Source organism: Berghia stephanieae, chromosome 4, assembly GCF_034508935.2.
Source record: "Berghia stephanieae isolate SIO BIC M18660-M18661 chromosome 4, UCSD_Bste_1.3, whole genome shotgun sequence".
NCBI lineage: Eukaryota > Metazoa > Mollusca > Gastropoda > Nudibranchia > Aeolidiidae > Berghia > Berghia stephanieae.
Window position 1 is genome coordinate 3253970 of NC_088363.1, and position 20767 is coordinate 3274736.

Sequence of the window (20767 nt, forward strand, 5' to 3'; positions counted from 1 at the left end):
TCTCAGACTATAGCAAAGTCTGAGACTTTGTAGTCTAAGACTTTGGGAAGTCAGAGACTACGGAAAGTAAGCTATTCATGGAGTCAGACTTCGTCCCTGACTATCAAGTCTCTGACTACGCTTGCGAAGTCTCAGACTACAGAGGTCATACTATTTTTAACTGGGATTCCTCGGAAACGTATCACAAAACGTCATAGAAATGTGTTACTTTTCCAGCTGCGCATGCGTCATACGAAGTGGCACAGAAATCATATCTATTTCTTCTTCGTGTTTGTTTTGATCGGTTTTTTTTTGGGGGGGGGGGGGGGGGGGGGGGGGGGGTTTGTTGTTGTTGTTTTGCCCCACAAATAAAAATGATGTGAGACAAGTTTAGGGGTGTAAAAATTGTTTGAGAATGTGTGTGTGTGTGTGTGTGTGTGTGTGTGTGTGTGTGTGTAATGTTTTTAGTAAATATAAATAACGATGGCACTTAAATGATTCTTATCAACGGTGGAGCATTGTTCTAAGTAGAGAGCGGTGGGCGCTGCCTGAAGCATGGGGTCCCGAAAATACCAACGAAAGAGTGAAGATGGATAGGAATCGGTGGAAACAATACAGACAATGGGCGTTTCGGGTACAAACCCTTCGTCGGCACAACAATAAGCAAATAAACGTTGAAAACAAATAAGAAGAAATGCAGTATAAATTGCATCGTCTGTACTCAAAGATGGTTGGAGTGTGAACGAATCGTTAGCGTGGTGTGATAGAAATGATGAGGCCAGTGAGAGACGTGAAATTTCTAGAAAATAATGGACGATAAAAGACATAATAGAAATGTAATAGTAGTCGTAGTAGTAGTAGTAGTTGGACAGTGAACGAATCGTTAGCGTGGTGTGATAGAAATGATGAGGCCAGTGAGAGACGTGAAATTTCTAGAAAATAATGGACGATAAAAGACATAATAGAAATGTAATAGTATTAGTAGTAGTAGTAGTAGTAGTAGTAGTAGTAGTAGTAGTAGTAGTAGTAGTAGTAGTAGTAGTAGTATTAGTAGTAGTAGTAGTAGTAGTAGTAGTAGTAGTAGTAGTAGTAGTAGTGGTATTAGTGGTAGTGGTAGTAGTAGTAGTAGTAGTAGCAGTAGTAGTAGTAGTAGTAGTAGTAGTAGTAGTAGTAGTAGAAGAAGAAGAAATCGTAGTAGTAATAGTAGTAGTAGTAGTAGTAGTAGTAGTAGTAGTAGTAGTAGTAGTAATAGTAGTAGTAGTAGTAGTAGTAGTAGTAGTAGTAGTAGTAGTAGGTAGTAGTAGTAGTAGTAGTAGTAGTAGTAGTAGTAGTAGTAGTAGTAGTAGTAGTAGTAGTAGTAGTAAGTTACTATGAAACAATATGTGTACCTGGAAAGTGTTTGGAATGGACAAGATGAGGAGTGTATGTGCGATTGTTGAACCTTCGAGAACATAAAATAAAATAAAGCAAAACAAAAAAAAACAAAAATAAATAAATAAAAATAAAATCAAAAACTGTCGGGTAGCCTTGTTCTAATCGCAGTACAATTACTCCCACCAGCGTATAGCACATATTATGATTTTGAAATTTAGTCCCAGACTACGATATTTACACCTGCTAAATCGCGGGTGTAAATTTCACCAGTTTAGTCCCTCGTTTAGTCTAAGACTTCGCGTAGTCCGGCTTCATGAATATCTTACTACGCCTTTTAGTCTGAGACAACGGATTTAGTCTAGGACTATCGTCGTAGCCCCGCTCCATGAATCAGACCCCTGGTGTTGACCACTATGACTTATAAAACACCAAAGAAATATCAAACTCGAAGCCACATTAATTAGGACTAACAGTTTCACTTTCAGTTTCAAAACCTGTCAAAGAATTAAGACTGGAACCGGAAAGGCTGAAGCCAGATTTGTGTTTGTTGTAGCCAAATAATAAAATTTATGTGAAAACGAAATCACAAAACGAACATGCAAATACTGGGAATTGAAAGGTAAGATTTGACACGCTCTTTCTTTCTAATTATGTATAATAAAAATATGTAAATATTATATTAATCTTCTCTGTCCCAAAAAATGCCAAAAAAGTGCCAACTTGCCAACCGATTTGCTTTCCTGCCAACCACAATCAAAAAGTGCCAAATTTGGACAATTTGGCACTAAAAATGCCAAACTGGCAACCCTGGTCTCGACGCCAAGGAATCTAATTTGATTACAAAGTAAGGCGTGGAGATGGGGGGCGGGGTTGGGGGCAGGGGTGGAAGGAATGGGAAGCAAAGTGAACTTATTTGCAGGTCTGATGATCCAATTTGTTTTGAGTTCGTTGTTGTAATGGAAAGATATTCACTCAAAATGATACAGAACATTGTCCATTGGAAAAACATCAGATATAGCCTATCATTGCGTTTGGTTGTCAGACCTGCAAAATAGGTGAACGTCGGGAGGAGCGAGGCAAATTTAAAACACTATGATGGAGTTTTTGAAAAGGTGCTTAATTCGAAACAGACACGATTATATACGAATTCAAACATCAATTAAATTCAGCGAAGTTTACATTCATTCAAAAATAGAAAATACTTTTTAAAAAAACAAAAATGGTCGGCGGGTCAAACCTCTGAAGTCTACATACGACCTTTGCCCACCATGTTTTATTTAAGTTTGGGCGGATCGGACCTCTGAGGTCATCGCATATAACCAGACTATAAACATTCAAGGATACACATAGTTTTGTGTGTTGGTCCGTTATATTTTCGGATGGCAATGTTGTGAGCTTCTTAGCCAAGCTCATTTCGGACTAAGTTTGGCCAAGTTTTGGTCATTTGCTGAGGCCAGACTTAAAGTCTGAGACTAGTTACTAGAACACACGATAGCGTCGACAAGATAGCAGCTATTTTTAGATTGAGAGAGCTTCGATTCGGAAGGAAAATACGTCGGTTACGAATGACAGAGAGGCAAAGAATGTCCTGTTGCTATTGACACTGGCTCAGAAAAAAATTCAGGTAAGTGCAGATTGTCGAAAGTACAATGTTTGTGAGTAAAAAACTAAACAATAAACTGAATCTAATAGGCTTTGCGTTAAAGAACCAAAAAACAAAAACAAAAAACAAAACGATTAGAAAGTATAGTGGAGAAAAAAGATATTCTGCTAGCATTGTAACTGATTGAAATAATTTGATTGATCAGAATACACTTTCTCTTTTGTTTGTTTGCTAGTTTGTTTTGGTTCAATTTGTTTGAATTTCACTGAAACTTTCATTTGCTTAAATATAGAATCGACAGTCAACCATGGACATGATTGTACTCTATCAGTCGACAGTCAGTATCACGTGATTTGATTCATCATGGCAAAATTAAGTTAAATTATGAAAAGGAACGAAATATTATCTGTACCTGATGTGTTGCTAATTTCCTCTTTGGAAATCTTTTGCGTTGAAATTATGAAAGGCTGGTATCTTTCCTGCCATCGTGTACTAGAGAGCATGATATTACCAGCACAAAATAGTCGAGTTATTCACCGTCCTTACAACGTCCACTTCCAATCAAGGGGACTAGATAGTCAGAGACTAGTAAGCGTTGGTGAAATCCGATTTATTTTTGTCACTTGCTCCGCTTAGGCTTAAGACTAGTAAGTCATTTACTAGATAGACTACGTAGTAAATAACTAAATCTAGACCACGTTCATTAGAACAGGCCCTGCTGTCTCTTATCCATACAACATTGCTAGTCTTACAACATATGTCAGTCTATAGATAGTATGCGCTTGGCTAAGAAGCTCACAACATTGCCATCCGGAAGAATGGACCAACACACAAAACTGTGTGTATCCATGAACGTTTTATAGTCAGGTTAATACAGTTCAGTGAGCTTTACTCATAAACGCGGATGGCAAAAACAATAACAAAGACATGAGTGACGTCATCTTTGAACTATCTATAAGTTAACTTCCAGGACTACAGAATGATATTTAAAAAAAGAAGAAAGAAAAAAAAGAAAAGTGAAATAAACCATACAATTTAAAATAAGACATAATAAAATACAAACAAACAAACAAACAAACAAAAATAGGAATAAATGCACAAGCAGACCCGCACCCCGCCGAAAAAAACCCCGAAAATATATCATGAAAGACAACTGAGCAGGTTTATATTTATGTTTACTCTCCGATTCCGAACGTGACAATTTGGATGTTCTATCTCTTGACAACAACGTATTGACCAATCAATGGGAGAGCAGCTTGATTGAAATTGGATGTTACTGTAATGCACAGGGCAGGGAGTCATACATATTAACATATCATCAAACAAACAGATCCAAAACAGAACAATAAAAAAAAAGGACAGACATAAACAAAGACCAAAAAAGTCCCGTTCCCCCTCTCAATCCCCATCCCCCTTTAAGAATACATACATAACTCTTCATCGAAAATTAAAAAACAACTTTCCCAATATAACACACGAAAAAGGCAAAACAAAGTGTACGGGTGTTTATAGATAATAGGCTTTTAACGAAATCGGGTCGAACGCCGAACCCCAACGCCGAACCCGAACGGATATAGCCTTCTCACGTGACCATGAACGAGATCTGGATAGTGAAGACTCTCAAGCGGTATGCAGCATCGGATCTAAGGTCACGTGATAGAGGATAGCTTGGGTTGCTGTTGGCTTGTGTTAGGGGAGGGGCAAGGTCAGTGTCATTCAATATTATATAATTGTGCATGTGGCGCTCTATACAGAGAGAAAATTATAAATTGATTACGGGGGAAGGTGGGGGGAGGGGGGGGGGGGGGTGGGTTGACCCACAAACGATCGAGGTGTTGGGCTTCGGGTAGACCATGATACGAAATCAAAGAGAAAAGGCCGCTGGTACTTGGATGGTGGAAATGGTTGGGGGGGGGGGGGTAGTGACAATCAGCATGGGATGTATATATTAACATTAATAATATAGGCAATAGATGACCAGGGATGTGTATTGTTTGTGTATTGTTTGTATATGTTTGTGTGTGTGTGTGTGTGTGTGCGCGCGCGCGCGTGTGTGTGTGTGAAAGGGATTACACAAAAACACCTTTCTCTGTAGCTTCCAAATGATTACGTATACGATAAATTTGAAACCCACATTGTTTGAATCAGCTCACTAATTAATTCCTGAGCCTTGAGATGGTGACGCAACTATTACATACAAGACCTTGCAGTCGAGACGGCAGGGCTTTTGGGTTACACAACCACTATTTACCCATCGGTCAGCGGTACTCTTTGATGTATACAACACTCACCGCCTTTACGCAAAGCCGCCTGCCCATAAATCAAGAGATGGTCTCCTAACTGTTCACAAGCGAACTGTCAAACGAGCAATCGATGATTGGATAAGAATCTCAAGATCTCATATAATAAGGTAAGTTTTGGAGAGGTGATATCCCTCCACCCGTCATCGGACAGAACTTTCATTGCGTTATATCATATGAGCTCCGCCTCCTCTTTCTATTCGGGAGTGACGAGATTAGACGAGAGGACGCGAGAAAAAAAATGGTCACGTGTTGGGCAAGTCGTTCGTTAGGCGAGCTTCGGTGTCTAACTATAACTCCGTAATAGTTCGAAGTTGACGTCACTCAGGTCTTTGATATTGTTTTTTTGCCATCCGCGTTCATGAGTAATTCTCATTACACTGTATTCACCAGACTATAAACGTTCATGGATACACACAGTTTTGTGTGTTGGTCCGTTATACTTCCGGATGGCAATGTTATATGCTTCTTTGCCAAGCACATACTATCTATAAAGAGGGGCTCAAGACAACCGCTTTGTCCTAAGACAGCAGACAAATGCGGCCTGTCACATAAAATAGAAGTAAAAGGACTCACCGATAGAAAGTCCCTGGGCTCATCACATCATTAGATTTTAAGGAGCCAAGATGGAGAGAAGAAGAGAAAGATAGATATAGTGACAAAGTGAGTCGGTTTGATGGAACAACTTCCCTACGAGTGCACCAAGGAGGAGAGAAGAAGATAGGACGAACATGATATTAAGTTAAACAAAAGGAATAACGAAACGTTTAAAACAATTAAACATTTATTACGGACGATACATACTATAGATAGTATGCGCTTGGCTAAGAAGTTCACAACATTGCCATCCGGTAGTATAACGGAACAAACCACAAAACTGTGTGTAACCTTGAAAGTTTATAGTCAGGTTAATACAGTTTAGTGAGAATTACTCATAAACGCGGATGGCAAAAAGCAATAACAAAGACCCGAGTGACGTCAACTTCATTCTTTCTATACCTGGACATACTTACAAACACTTAAACACATAGATACATGTTCAAACTACATGGAACAACCGGTCATCTCCATTTTCAAAACATCCTTTCATCTCACACGAACAGGGACTGAACTAAAATCTACTCAACTCAGGTCCGTGAGCTTGGGCACGTGACTGTAGTTCAGGACAACTCTAAATTACGTTAGGGGATGAGATAATAGTAATAATAATTATCTCCCTTAGAACATAATACGAAGCAACAATCGAGTTCCTATTAAGTCGATGAACTCTCCTATTCTGGACGTGAGAATATCCAAGTTATCTGCTAAAAGACCGAGTATTTACCAAGCAATAATAGAACAGCCAAGGTACTGCAATCTACAGAAAGACAGAATAATATCAACAACAACAAAAAGACGGGAAATGCATAAGAAAAAACAAGTCGACTCCACCCCCTCCCCCCCCCCTCCAAAACAAAAAACCAGAAAAGAAATCCTCCCCCCCCCGACGTGTACTGATTTGCAGGTCTGATAACCCAAATAGTTATGGGTCATTGTAGTACTGGACATACACTCAAACCAACGCAAAATATTCTCAGTTACCTCAATATTAAAACAAGTCCGGTTATCAGACCTCTATAAATATCTACACGTCCCCCCCCCCCCCACAATCAAATTAATTTAAAAGATGAAAAAAAATAACCCAAAACAAAAACAAAAAAATAACCTTTCCCCCCCACAAAAAAAAAAAAAAAAAAAAAAAAAAAAAAAAAAAAAAAAAAAACAAACTTAAAAAGAATAAAATAACAAACGAAACTAACAAACAAACAAACCACACGCACAAAATTAAAAAGAAAGAAAATAAACGCTGAAAAATAACCCAACTCCCCTCCTTATTGAAAACCTCTGCTTCTAAACGTGACAATTTCCATGTTCCATCTTCAGAAAGTCCCAAGTATTTGCCCAGCAATGAGAGAACAACCAAACTGTAATTGAGTGTTGCTGTAAAAAACACGGACCAGGGATCGATCGTTAACCTTTGTCGAACAGACCATAATCACTACAATTTCAAACATAGACAGAGAAAAGCAAAAGATACGAAAAAAAACATGAAAGAAGAACCGACCCCTCCTCCCCACCCCCCCCCCCCAAAAAAAAAAAAAAAAAACAAAAACAAAAAACAAACAAACAAAAACACAAATAAACAAAATCAAACTACCCCACCCCCCCCCCCCCAAAGAAAAAAAAAGACCCATAAAAAAAACAACAAATGTGACCCTTCGCCTCAAACCGGTATTAAGTCGGGATGGCTAAGATATTGAAAATTGAATTTATAGCCAGAAATATCAGACTTGTGTTGAGTTTGCATGTTTTATTGAGGAGAATGGACACCATATTTTAGGGTGCTCATGCAAACAATTTATATTTTTGACCAGTTTAACATTAAAATCGGGTTTTAAGCATATGGTTCGTTCCGACATAATACCGTTTTGAGACGATGGGTCACAAATAAGCAAAATAAAAGCTCCCAAAAAAAGCTCAAGTGATTTTATGACTCTCTGCAATATAATTGGCAAGGAGAATATCTTTTATCATTAAAACAGCCACCTACACAATCACACTTGATTAGAATGGGATAACGAGTTTTCAAGTGTGTATAATTGGATTCAGTAGTCTGATGTCACGCCACCCGCCAACGGCGGCCATCTTGGTTCTAAACAAAGAAAATCATTACTTTTTATTCTTCATGCTGGCTAGAACTTTTCATTCCCTTTTCATATGCCTTGTGATCAGAATGTGTAAAAGTCAAAACATGATCAAATTTATGGGGTTTTTTTTCCTCTGGAAACGCTTTTATGCTCGCCGGAGAAATATTTCATACGGGCGTCCGCCATTGTTCCGATAGTTTAGAGCCAGTGTTACTAAGTTACCATGCGTCATTAGGAAGGAAGTGACGTTACGACTATTGAAGAGTATTACCCACGAACACAGAGGCCCACTCAGACAGAGTTTTCTAAGAATTCATTATAACAATTGAGCTTTTATATAATAAAGCTTTTATATAGCGCAATATCCACTAAACGTGCTCAAAGTGTGTTACAAGGGGTCCCTGACCAACAGCAACACGTGACATGTAAAACGGGATATAACGCCTGTGCTGTAAGCGATATTGCAATTTTTTTTCCGACAGAGACAACGCTGTTAATGCCAGGTACTCATTTTACACCCGAGTACGGTGAGAGAATGTTAGTAAAGAGCCTTTTCCACTAACTAAACTATACACCGAGCGAGTGAGGTTCGAGCCCAGGACCTTCCGATCCGAAAGCGAGTGTCATACCAATAGACCACAGCCGCACATTCATTAATGTGTGATATGGATTCCAGGAAGTTTTAACGGATGTCTGACTGGGTGGGGTTCCTGACCTCCCATAGTGGGCGGGGAGGTACTTACTATGTCTTCTATAGATAGTATGCAGATGACGTCACTCAGGCCTTTGTTATTGTTTTTGCCATCCGGGTTTATGAGTTGTTCTCACTGAAAAACATGTTATTAACCAGACTATAAAAGTTCATGGTTACACAGAGTTTGTGTGTTGGTCCGTTATACTTCCGGATGGCAATGTTGTGAACTCCTTGGCCAAGCGCATTCTATCTATTCCCCTGTACCTGTTTTCCAACATGCTTTCTGTCTTTGTCTTGGAATGATATTTCTTGGTTTTGTCCTGGTCCTGGCCGGGTACCCTGGCTGAGAGGGAAACAGTCAAATGTATAGTTAGTTTTGGGAGATGATATTTTTTTCCTTGTAAATCATCTCTCCGTTATGTACTGTATAATGTTTTTTTATGTATTATTTATAAACATTTGAGTGTATTCTTCTTAGTGGGGACCAGTGCTTGTGTGTGGATGAAACTTTTAGGTGATCTCAAACTAGGTGCATTGGTGGTATGCTCTTGGAATCTACATCTGATCCCTATTTGTTCCCAGTTCCCCTATGTCTTACTTTTTCTTGGGTACTTTAATTGTAATTCTAGAACTTTTTACTATCCCATTTTCTTCCTTTTTACTGGCGCTGATATGACCTAAATGTGTTGCAAGCGCCGTAAAACCCTTAAAAACAAAAACAAAAACAAAACGGATGTCTGGAGGAAACGAAAAGTGTGTCTGCCATGATTTGTTCACACTACCAGGGAATTACTAGGGTTTTGAGTGAATCCTTGCAAGAATAAATTGGTTGGCACTTTATACTAAGGTCAAGCTAAGTGTGTTAACTTTAAACATAGAGATGAAGTATTCCGAAATAAAAAAAAACAACAACACAAAACCCAAACAAACCCCCCCCCCATCCAAACCAATTATTTAATATTTAGGCCAGAAAACTCGTCCTTGAAAAAATATCGATCGATTTAATTAAATTAAATGACTCTCACCTTGTCAAAAACTTTCAAATCAGTGTTGGGCGAAGTCCGTCCCAGGTTTGAGAGTGTTTTGCCAAACAAGGTGAGAGTCATTTTAATCGATGGATATTAGAAGGATGAGTTTTCTGGCTAAAATTTTTAAAACGTATTTTTTGTTTTCTTCAGAGCACATCTGTATACCATATTGGTTATCAGGACCATGCTTTGGAGCCACATAATTTTGAATTTCAAGAATTTGTTGTTTTAATTGAGCTTTATATAGCGCAATATACACTAAATGTGCTCAAAGCGCTTTACAAGGGTTCCCTGGTCAACAGCAACATATAACATTTAGGACGGGATATGACGCCTGATAGGCGATAATACAATTTTCGGACAAACACAACACTATTAACGGCCAGGTAATTTTAGCTTAATATAAAATCTTAAAATTATGTGGAGTTCGTCCACCATACGTTCTACCGGTTCGAGCTGCCTGGTGACTTGATGTGTGTATTGGAAGTGTGAAACGAGCAACGTATCCCCTCTTCACGTTTCTTATTAGCCGTGTTCGAGTGCCTGTCGAAAACCACTTCGAAGGCTTATTCTATCCTTGAGCATACGAGTACTTGACACTACTCTGCTGTACCCTGGAAAAAAACACATTTTTAAAATTTGGCCAGAAAACTCGTCCTTCAAATATCGATCGATTTAAATGACCCTCATCTTGGCAACAAGAAAAAAAAGCCCTCTCAAACCTGGGACTTCGCTGAGTCCCATGAGAGTTTTTTTTTTGTTGTTGCCAAGATGAGAATCATTTAAATCGATCGATATTTGAAGAACGAGTTTTCTGGCCAAATTTTATAATATGGGTTTTTCCAGAGTAAGGCAGTACTAGACTACAAGACGCTACTTGTTGAACAACCCGGTGAAAAGTTCAGTTCGATGACAGGGAAATTTAATTGTCAATCCAGAGTTATCTCCGCCTCAACGCTAAAGGTTTCCCCAGAATTGATGCTATACGTATAGGTAAAATACTCACAACCCCCGCCAGTCGGATATAACGTAGAAACACTCAGAACTGTGTGGAATCTTCAACATTTGTTGATGCTATGCGTTTAAGCGAAAAAATATCATGCCATCCGCCAGCCAGATATAGATAGTTCGATAGTTCGAAGATGACGTCACTCAAGCCTTTGTTATTGTATTTTGCCATCCGCGTTTGTGACTGATTCTCACTAAACTGTATTACCAGACTATAAACGTTCATGGATACACACAGTTTTGTGTGTTGGTCCGTTATACTTCCGGATGGCAATGTTGTGAGCTTCTTAGCCAAGCGCATACTATCTATAACGTACCAACACACACACAACTGTTTGATAAAAGTTAGTAATAGTATAAGTAATAAATAGTAGTAAGTTATGTAAATAACGCTCAACTTCCACATAAGTGAGAAGTAATCATAGAAATGGTTATTTAAAAACAATAACAAAGAGCTGAGCGAGTGACGTTAATTTCGTTCCTTCTATATGACATTTTAATCCGTCCTTACTATCGCTGCAATGTCTGTGTGTGATGGTAGCACGTCTGACCGGTAATCAGGGTGTCTGAGGTTCGAACCTCAGTCAAGGTAGGATGAGTTTTAGGGATGATTTTTTTTCTTGAAATACGGCTCTGTGGTTCAGTGGTATGACACTCGGCTTCGGATCCGAAGGTCCTGGGTTCGAGCTTTACTCGGCGCATACTTGAGTCCTTGGAAAAAGCTCTTTGATCACATTATCTCATCGTACTCAGGTGAAAATGAGTACCTGGAGGTTAACAGCGTTATCTCTGTCGGAAAAAAGTAAGATCGGCTAACAGGCGTCATGTCTCATTCTATACATTACGTGTTGCTGTTGGTCAGGGACTCCTTGTAAAGCGCTTTGAGCACGTTTAGTGGATATCACTATATATATATATAAATCTGTGAGTGTTTGTGGGTACTTGCAGATACTCGAGTGCTAGATAATATGAATTAACTCATTCAACCCTAAAACCGACTATATCCGTAGTTTACCCAGGTTACTATTTATTACATTTTTCTGAGACAAATTATAAGCGTGGTGTCAAAGTTAATGTTTTTAGTTTGAATAAAACTATCTATATAAGACCTACATGCTCATTTTAATACATTTTTTCCGATTTTGAAAAGTAGCAAATATCCCTAGGGTTGAGTGAGTTAAAGCACGTAAAATAGATAAGGACACTCACATTGTATTTTGCCAGGACGAACGTTTCAGTGTTGGTCACACCTCCTCTAGTTTCCGGATTTATTGTCAGCCGAGGAGGTGTGACCAACACTGAAACAATCGTCCTGATAAAAATGCAAAGTAGTATATATATATATATATATATATATATATATATATATATATATATATATATATATATATTTAATATAGAATACAAATTGTCACTCACATTATATGGACTGAGGACGTGGAATAAGCCCACAGAAACGAACGTCTCGGCCATATAATGTGAGTGACAATTTGTATTCTATATTAGCTCTAACCATCATTATCGAGCACTTTCGTACCTACGAGTACTCACCAACACTCATATATATATACATATATATATTATATATATATATATACATATATATATATGTATATATATATATATATATATATATATATAATATATATATATATATATATATATTCTCGGACATATTTACAGAAAAAAACGGAATAGAAAAGATTGTACTTACGGGTAAAGTTGCTGGGCAGAAAAGAAGAGGGAGACAGAGGGTAGATTACATTGACAAATCTGAACGTATGGATTGGTGGAGGAGGAACAGGAATCGAACTATTGAGAAGATCTGAGGAGCGGATATGGTTGGAGGGACATGATCGCCGATGTCTGCAACAGGCCTCGCATTTGATGATGATGATGATGATGATGATATATATATATAATATATATATATATATATATATATATATATTATATATGATAATATCACTTACTAACATGTCTGGTTTTGTTATATTCTCTGACAGTATCAAGAAATAATGTATTCATCTCATTTCATCATTCTAATTTACAAGCACTGAGTGGGGTCACTGACCTCCCACGGTGGGCAGAGGGGGGTCAATTACTGTCTATCAGGGGATTAAAAGCTACGCATAGAATATAACTAGCTTTATTATTATATGATAAGACAAGATGAATGATATATATACTGATTACTATCTACTGTCACAGAATATAATCGCAAAATACACCCACCTATGGACATGTTCAGTAACTTGATTATGGTGATAAAACAAGAGATGGAACCAACCCAAGGCCACTCCTTATCACGACCTAAAATCATAATAGAATGCAGAAGTCGTGACGTCACACACATCTCTCTCCTCCGGTTACAAACTCCTTGGAAGTGTGTAACTAGTGTTTTAGGAGGACTAGCAATGAATGAACTTTAAAAAAATGATCTTTTATATAGCGGAATATCCACTAAACGTGCTCAAACCGCTTTACATGGGATCCCTGGCCAACAGCAAAACTTAACATGTAGGACGGGACATGACGCCTGTTAGGCGGTATTACAATTTTATTTGGACAGAGACAACTCATTTTACACATGAGTACGGTGAGAGAATGTGAGAAGAGAATTTTTGTTTCCCCAAGGACTCAAGTATGCGCCGAGCGAGGCTCGACACCAGGACCTTCTTCCGATCCGAAAGCGAGTGTCATACCACAAGACCACACAGCCGCACATGCAATGAATGGTTATATATCAAGTCAAAACTACTATGTTATGACGATCGACCCACTCAACAAATTCCGTACCGCACTCGTGCACCGTCGCAAACCACCCACATGGAAGCTTCGTCACAACACAACGTTCAACTAGATGCTCTGTGGTTTCAGGCTCGTTTTCCAGGACCGGTACATATTGGGGTGGTGGACAGTCTCCACTGATGAAGCGATTTTGCCGTTAAGCAGGTTCCCGCCCGAAGCCGATTCGCTGACACCCAGTGCCTCCTCTTGCTGGTGGAGAAACCTGGCAAATACTCTTCAACAGTCGTAACGTCACTTCCTTCCTAATGACGCATGGTAACTTAGTAACACTGGCTCTAAACTATCGGAACAATGGCGGACGCCCGTATGAAATATTTCTCCGGCGAGCATAAAAGCGTATCCAGTGGAAAAAAACACACATAAATTTGATCATGTTTTGACTTTTACACATTCTGATCACAAGGCATATGAAAAGTTCGAGCCAGCATGAAGAATAAAAAGTAATGATTTTCTTTGTTTAGAACCAAGATGGCCGCCGTTGCCGGGCGGCGTGACATCAGACTACTGAATCCAATTCTCCCCCAGTTTTGAGGAGTCGATGGCATAACTGGTTTAGTAACAGTGTGAAAAGGCAGGTTTTTATGAGAACGGGCAAAGAAGAGCAAGAATTGATGATCTTTCTGTTTGAGTAGCATAAAAACAGATAAAACATTAAAATCAAAAAAAATGCGGTCTAGTGGTTTGACACTCGCTTACGGATGGGAAATTCCTGGGTTGGAGACTCGCTCGCTCGGCGCATAGTTGATTCCTCGGAAAAGGCTCTTTACTCACATTTTCTCACCGTAATCAGGTGTAAAATGAGTACCTGGCCGTTAAGAGCGTTGTCTCTGTCCGAAAAAAAGTGTAATATCGCCTAACAGGCGTCATGCCCCGTCCTACGTCTTGCTGTTGGTCAGGTACCCCTTGTAAAGCGCCTTGAGCACGTTTAGTAGACATTGCGCTGTATAAAAGTTCAATTTTTTAAATTCATCTCATAGGGGAAATTTTTCCCTGGGTCTGTCCAAAAGAAAGACGGGGAAAACCCAGGCGTCAGCCGCAGTGCAGCGCCGCAAATTGAGCTAGGGGACGAGGTGACTTGCTCAAGGCCACACAGGGCAGCATGCAGCGGGTAATCGAAAATTCGGTACCTTTCTGGTACGAAACAAAGACCGTACCGCTGAGCCACGCTGCGCCCTCCCCCCCCTCCCCCCCATCCCCCCCATCCCCCCCATATGATGTATAGGCAAATTCTTATGATTCTTTTTCCTCTTCAAGTACCAAGTCTGTACCAGACATCGGTGATCATGGCACACCATTCATCTCTCTGATCAGATAACCTTAAAAAACAACTAATATTACTCTTCTCTTTCTTTGTCACCTAGCTGTTCAAACTATTCAAATATGTTTCTCTTGGTCTATCTTTACTCTTTTTACCTTTACTCTTTTTTTCTTCTTCTATCTTTCCTGTGAGAGCAAGAAGTTCAATACTCATTAGACTAATCGTTCGGTGTAACTCATATTCCGTGACTATAGAGGTGCTATAGACACTGACTTTAATAAATCATATGGAATTTTACCACTGTCATAAGTCCTATTCAATTCTATGTTTTATATTTTTTTGTTTTTTTTTTTAAAAGGGTTTTACGGCGCTTGCAACACATTTAGGTTATATCAGCGCCAGTAAAAGGAAGAAAATGGGATAGTAAAAAGTTCTAGAATAAGGCAGACAAATGGCAGTTGGTTCAAAAGGGAACATATGTAGATTCCAAGAGCACACTATCGGTGTACTTAGTTTGAGATCACCTAAAAGTCTCATCGAGAAACAAGCACAGGTCCCACTAAGAGGAATACACTCAAATATTTACAAATCATATAAAATACACAAACAAAACAGAATACAGTGCATAACAGAGAGATGATTTACAAGGAAAAAAATATCATCTCCCAAAACAATAACTATGCATTTAACTGTTTCCCTCCCAGCTAGGCCTCCGGCCAGGGCCAGGACAAAACCAAATAATCTCATTCCAAGACAAAGACAGAAAAGAAGTTGGAAAACAGATATAGGAGGATAGAAGATACAGTATGTACCCCCCTGCCCACTATGGGAGGTCATGAACCCCACCCATTAAAAATTATTTTTTTTTCTTTCTGTCTTTCCTGTGAGAGCAGGAAGTTCAATACTCAATAGACTAATCGTTCGGTGTAACTCATATTCCGTGACTTTAGAGGTGCTATAAACACTGACTTTAATAAATCTTCTGGAATTTTACCACTGTCATAAGTCCTATTCAATTCTATGTTTTATGTTTTTTGTTTTTTAAGGGTCATATCAAATCAGCGCCAGTAAAAAGGAAGAAAATGGGATAGTAAAAACGTTCTAGAATTACAAATAAAGCATCCAAGAATTAGGCAGACAAAGGGGAATTGGTTCAAATAGGGAACAGATGTAGATTCCAAGAGCACACCACCAATGTACTTAGTTTGAGATCACCTATAAGTCTTTCCTGTGAGAGCAAGAAGTTCAATACTTATTAGACTAATCGTTCGGTGTAACTCATATTCCGTGACTTCAGAGGTGCTATAAACACTGACTTTAATTAATCTTCTGGAATTTTACCACTGTCATAAGTCCTATTCAATTCTTATGAGTACAGGCCGTAAAGGATGGAGCGAAGATTGGAGATCGTGATTGACTACCAGTATTTATTTAGATTATGATATTATTATAACACGTCATCACGCTGAAATCAGAAGGTCATTTACGCAAGGTATGGATGGGGGCAGCGTGGCTCAGCCGTACGGTCTTTGCTTCGTACCCGAAAGGTACCGAGTTCAATCACCCGCCGCTGCGTTGTGTGGCCTTTAGCAAGTCACCTCGCCCTAGCTCACTTTGAGGCGCTGCACTGCAGCTGACGCCTTGGTTATTCCAGTCTTCCCTTGGAATAATAGACCCTAAAGACAAATTTCCCCTTGGAGATGAATAAAGGGATTTTAAAATAATGTTTGTATTCAATCCTCCGGAAGACTGAGTTTTACATCATGAAATTGGAACTATGTTTTGTTTTGTTTGTTTTTAAGGATTTTACGGCGCTTGCAACACATTAACCCACTCAGTCCTACAGATTTTTGCTTCTTTTCAAAATTGGAAGAAAAAAAAGTGTATTAAAAATGATCATGTTCAAAGATAGAGTCTAGTTTTATTCAACCACCATAAACATGTAAAAACTAATAACATTAGCTTTGAAACTACGCCTATAATTTGTCTTAGAAGAAAGGAATAAATAGGCATGGGGTAAAAATAACCCCGGGTAAACTACGGATATAGTCGGTGTTTGGGTTGAGTGATTTAAGATCATATCAAGATAATAAAAATTTATAGAATATTACAATTAAAGCACCCAGGAAAAGGTTAAGACAAAGGGGAATTTGTTCAAATAGGAAACAGATGTAGATTCCAAGAGCACACTATCAAAGTACTTAGTGGGGCTATGTGGTCTAGTGGTATGACACTCGCTTTCGGATCGGAAGGTCCTGGGTTCGAGCCTCGCTCTCGGCGCATAGTTGAGTCCTTGGAAAAGGCTCTTTACTCACATTCTCTCACCGTACTCAGGTGTAAAATGAGTACCTAACCGTTAACAGCGTTGTCTTTGTCCGAAAAATTGTAATATCGCCTAACAGGTGTCATGTCCCGTCCTACATCTTAAATGTTGCTGTTGACCAGGGACCCCTTGTTAAGAGCTTTGAGCACATTTAGTGGATATTGCGCTATATAAAGCTCAATTTTAAAACACCTAAAAGTCTAAGAATCTTTCGTAGTACTAAGCAGTTCTGCACTGGACCACCTGAGTCACACAACATGGTGATGAGGACATATTATGGACCAAAGCCAAGAACACGACCTCATCCCAATTAAATCCAACCAATGAGAGGCAGGGGCCGAATCAAGGGAGACAAAAGAATGACATAGATAAGACAAGACTTACTTCCCCTTACTTTAGACCTAGACTTTTCGAGTTATCGGACATAATGATATTATTATTATAGGGATAAGAAATAATTCTCGAAAATTCTCAATAAACACAAATGGACACTGTCGAACTCTTCTCTCTCTCTCTCTCTCTCTCTCTCTCTCTCTCTCGCTCTCGCTCTCTCTCTCTCTTTAAAAGTCTTAGCATTGACACAACCTAATCATGATGACAAAACAAGATGAGGATACATGATATATCGATACTGTGACAAAATATAACCAAGTATCGATACTCATAGAAATGTAAATCAATTATAATGGTAAAAGCAGATGGACATAATGATATACCGATACAGGTCACAGAATAGTACCGAGTACACCCACACATGGGTATCTTAGTTAATGAAAAGACTGCCGATCTGTCTAAAAGTCTTAGCAGTGACACAACCTAATGACGATGACAAAACAAGATGGCGGGGGGGGGGGGGGGGGGGGGGGGGGGGAGTAGATGATAAACTGATACTCTGACAAGTAACAAAATATAACCAAGTATCGATACTCATAGAAATCTAAATCAATTATTATGATAAAAGCAGATGGACATAATGATATACCGATACCGGTCACAGAATAGTACCGAGTACACCCACACATGGGTATCTTAGTTACTGAAAAGACTGCCGAGCTATCTGAAAGTCTAAGCATTGACCCAGCCTAATGACGATGACAAAACAAGATGGCGGGGGGGGGGGGGGGTAGATGATAAACTGATACTCTGACAAGTATCGATAGTCATAAAATGTAAATTAATTATATTGATAAAAGTAGATGGACATATAATGATATGATATGCCGACACGGCCACAGAATAGTACCGATTACACCCACACATTATGGACATCTTCGCTATTTAACCAGTTCACTTCTCTTGAAAAACATGCGTCTTAAAATTTGGTCAAAAACCTCCTACAGATATCGATAGATTTAAACTACACTCACCTTGGCAATACCTCTCAAACCTGGGATTTCAAGGAAGACTTTGCGAAGTCCGAGGTTTGAGAGCTTTTGCCAAGTTGAGGGTCATTTAAATCGATCGATATTTGAACGACGAGTTTTCTGGCCAAATTTTTAAAAACCTTGTTTTTCTCGAGTACGGTAGTTAACCGGTTTATTGTTATGATAACACAAGATGATGAGTACATAAGGAACAAACCCAAGGCCAGTCTCGTTATGACTTCATTACTTCCGAGGATATCAAACTATAAATAGATTTGGTACAAATCAAGGGAGACAAATGGGATGGAAAGATCAGACAGTCTTACCTCCCCTTATGTTTTTGATATCACACATTAACAAAACACAACGTTTTAAAATAAAAAAAGATAGAGCATTTATATAGCGAAATATCCACTAAACTCAAAGCGCTTTACAGAGAGTCCCTGGCCAACAGCAACACTTAACATGTAGGACGGGACATGACGCCTGTTAGGCGATATTACAATTTTTTCGGACAGAGACAACGCTGTTAACGGCCAGGTACTCATTTTACACCTGAGTGCGGTGAGAGAAAGTGAATAAAGAACCTTTTCCAAGGGTTCAACTATTCGTCGAGCAAGGCTCGAACCCAGGACCTTCCGGTCCGCAAGCGAGTGTCATACCACTAGACCACATATAATCTTTTCATTTTGATTATAAACCATTGACCTCAGATCTTACCTAAACTTGTCCAAAATGACTTGAACTCTCACTTCTTGTAAATAGGTCTCGGGTTCCATCCGGTATTATGTTGGTCATTTTTTTGGCTACATGTTATGGCCACGTTTGAAGCTTAATCATAAAAATACAATTGAAAATGTGAAAATGGAATGGCCTCGGATGGAAACAGTAACAATAGCGGAGGTTTTGCAATGAGAAGCTGCCAACCAACAACCCATTATATATATATATATATATATATATATATATATATATATATATATATATATATATATATATTATGATAAACTTCTATTGTTTCAAGCATTCGCTTTCATCACCTCCTGATGAGAGCGAATGCTCGAAACAATATTGTATAAGTTGATCATAAATATACTTAAAATATTATATTTATGTATATTATATAATATATATATATATAATCAATAAAAGGGAAAGTGAGGATAGATAGGCCATTCATTTGGAAAACCTGCCTGCAATATAACACTACAGGCTCTAACATGGAATCCCAAAGGAGGAAGAAGGCCGGGGAGGAAAGGGAAATACGTAGTTGGCGAAGAGGCATGTTGGTGGAAGCAACGAGAGGCGGATACACATGGAAGTGGTGGAGAAGAAAGAGTCAATCGGCAAAGCATCATTGACGGCCTATGATCTGTCTGGGGTTAAGGGGTGGATACACATGGAAGTAGGTGGAGAAGACAGCCCAAGGAAGAGTCAAATGGCGAGACATCATTGATGGCCTATGCTCCGACTGGGGTTAAGGGATGGATGCAGATGGAAGTAGGTGGAGAAGACAACCCAAAGGAAGAATCAAATGGTGAAGCATCATTGATGACCTATGATCTGTCTGGGGTTAAGGGGTGGACACACATGGAAGTAGGTGGAGAAGGCAGCCCAAGGAAGAGTGAAATGGCGAAACATCATTGATGACATATGATCTGTCTGGGGTTAAGGGGTGGACACACATGGAAGTAGGTGGAGAAGACAGCCCAAGGAAGAGTGAAATGGCGAAACATCATTGATGACCTATGATCTGTCTGGGGTTAAGGGGTGGATACTCATGGAAGTAGGTGGAGAAGACAGCCCAGGGAAGAGTGAAATGGCGAAACATCATTGATGACCTATGATCTGTCTGGGGTTAAGGGGTGGACACACATGGAAGTAGGTGGAACAAGGTGAGTCAAATGGCGAAGCTCCGACTGGGGTTAATGACTATGGTAAGTAAGTAATGGACGTTTCGGGTACAAACCCTTCGTCGGCTAAACAATAAACAAAGGAAGATTGAAGACAAATGAAACGAAATTATGTTGTCAGAATTGTAGCGTCTGTACTCCTTGGTGGTTGGGGTATAATCAACGTATACATATATGCATGTCTGACATCCAAACCCACTTTTGGGGCCAGTTTAACATTGTTGTAATGGACAATTTTCGCGTTCTTTTTTGAGATTTCCATTACAACAATGAGCCCATAAGGAATTGGGTTATCAGACCTGCAAATAAGTACATGTCGGGTATAATGATACAGGATCCTGGTGTCAATGGGTCAGTAGAACGTGTCCCTAGGGTGTGATTGGAATGTTAAGGTCAAGTCAGTGTAAAACAAGCCCTGACCTCTC

General features: G+C 39.2%; 1 long non-coding RNA gene across 1 annotated transcript; it reads left to right on the top strand.

Moving 5' to 3' along the window:
- Nucleotides 1-368: 368 nt before the first annotated feature.
- Nucleotides 369-1486, top strand: LOC144971910 (uncharacterized). The gene is made up of 2 exons (XR_013645193.1): nucleotides 369-833; nucleotides 1274-1486. It is a non-coding gene; the product is annotated as an uncharacterized LOC144971910 (long non-coding RNA).
- The last annotated feature ends 19281 nt before the right edge of the window (nucleotides 1487-20767 follow it).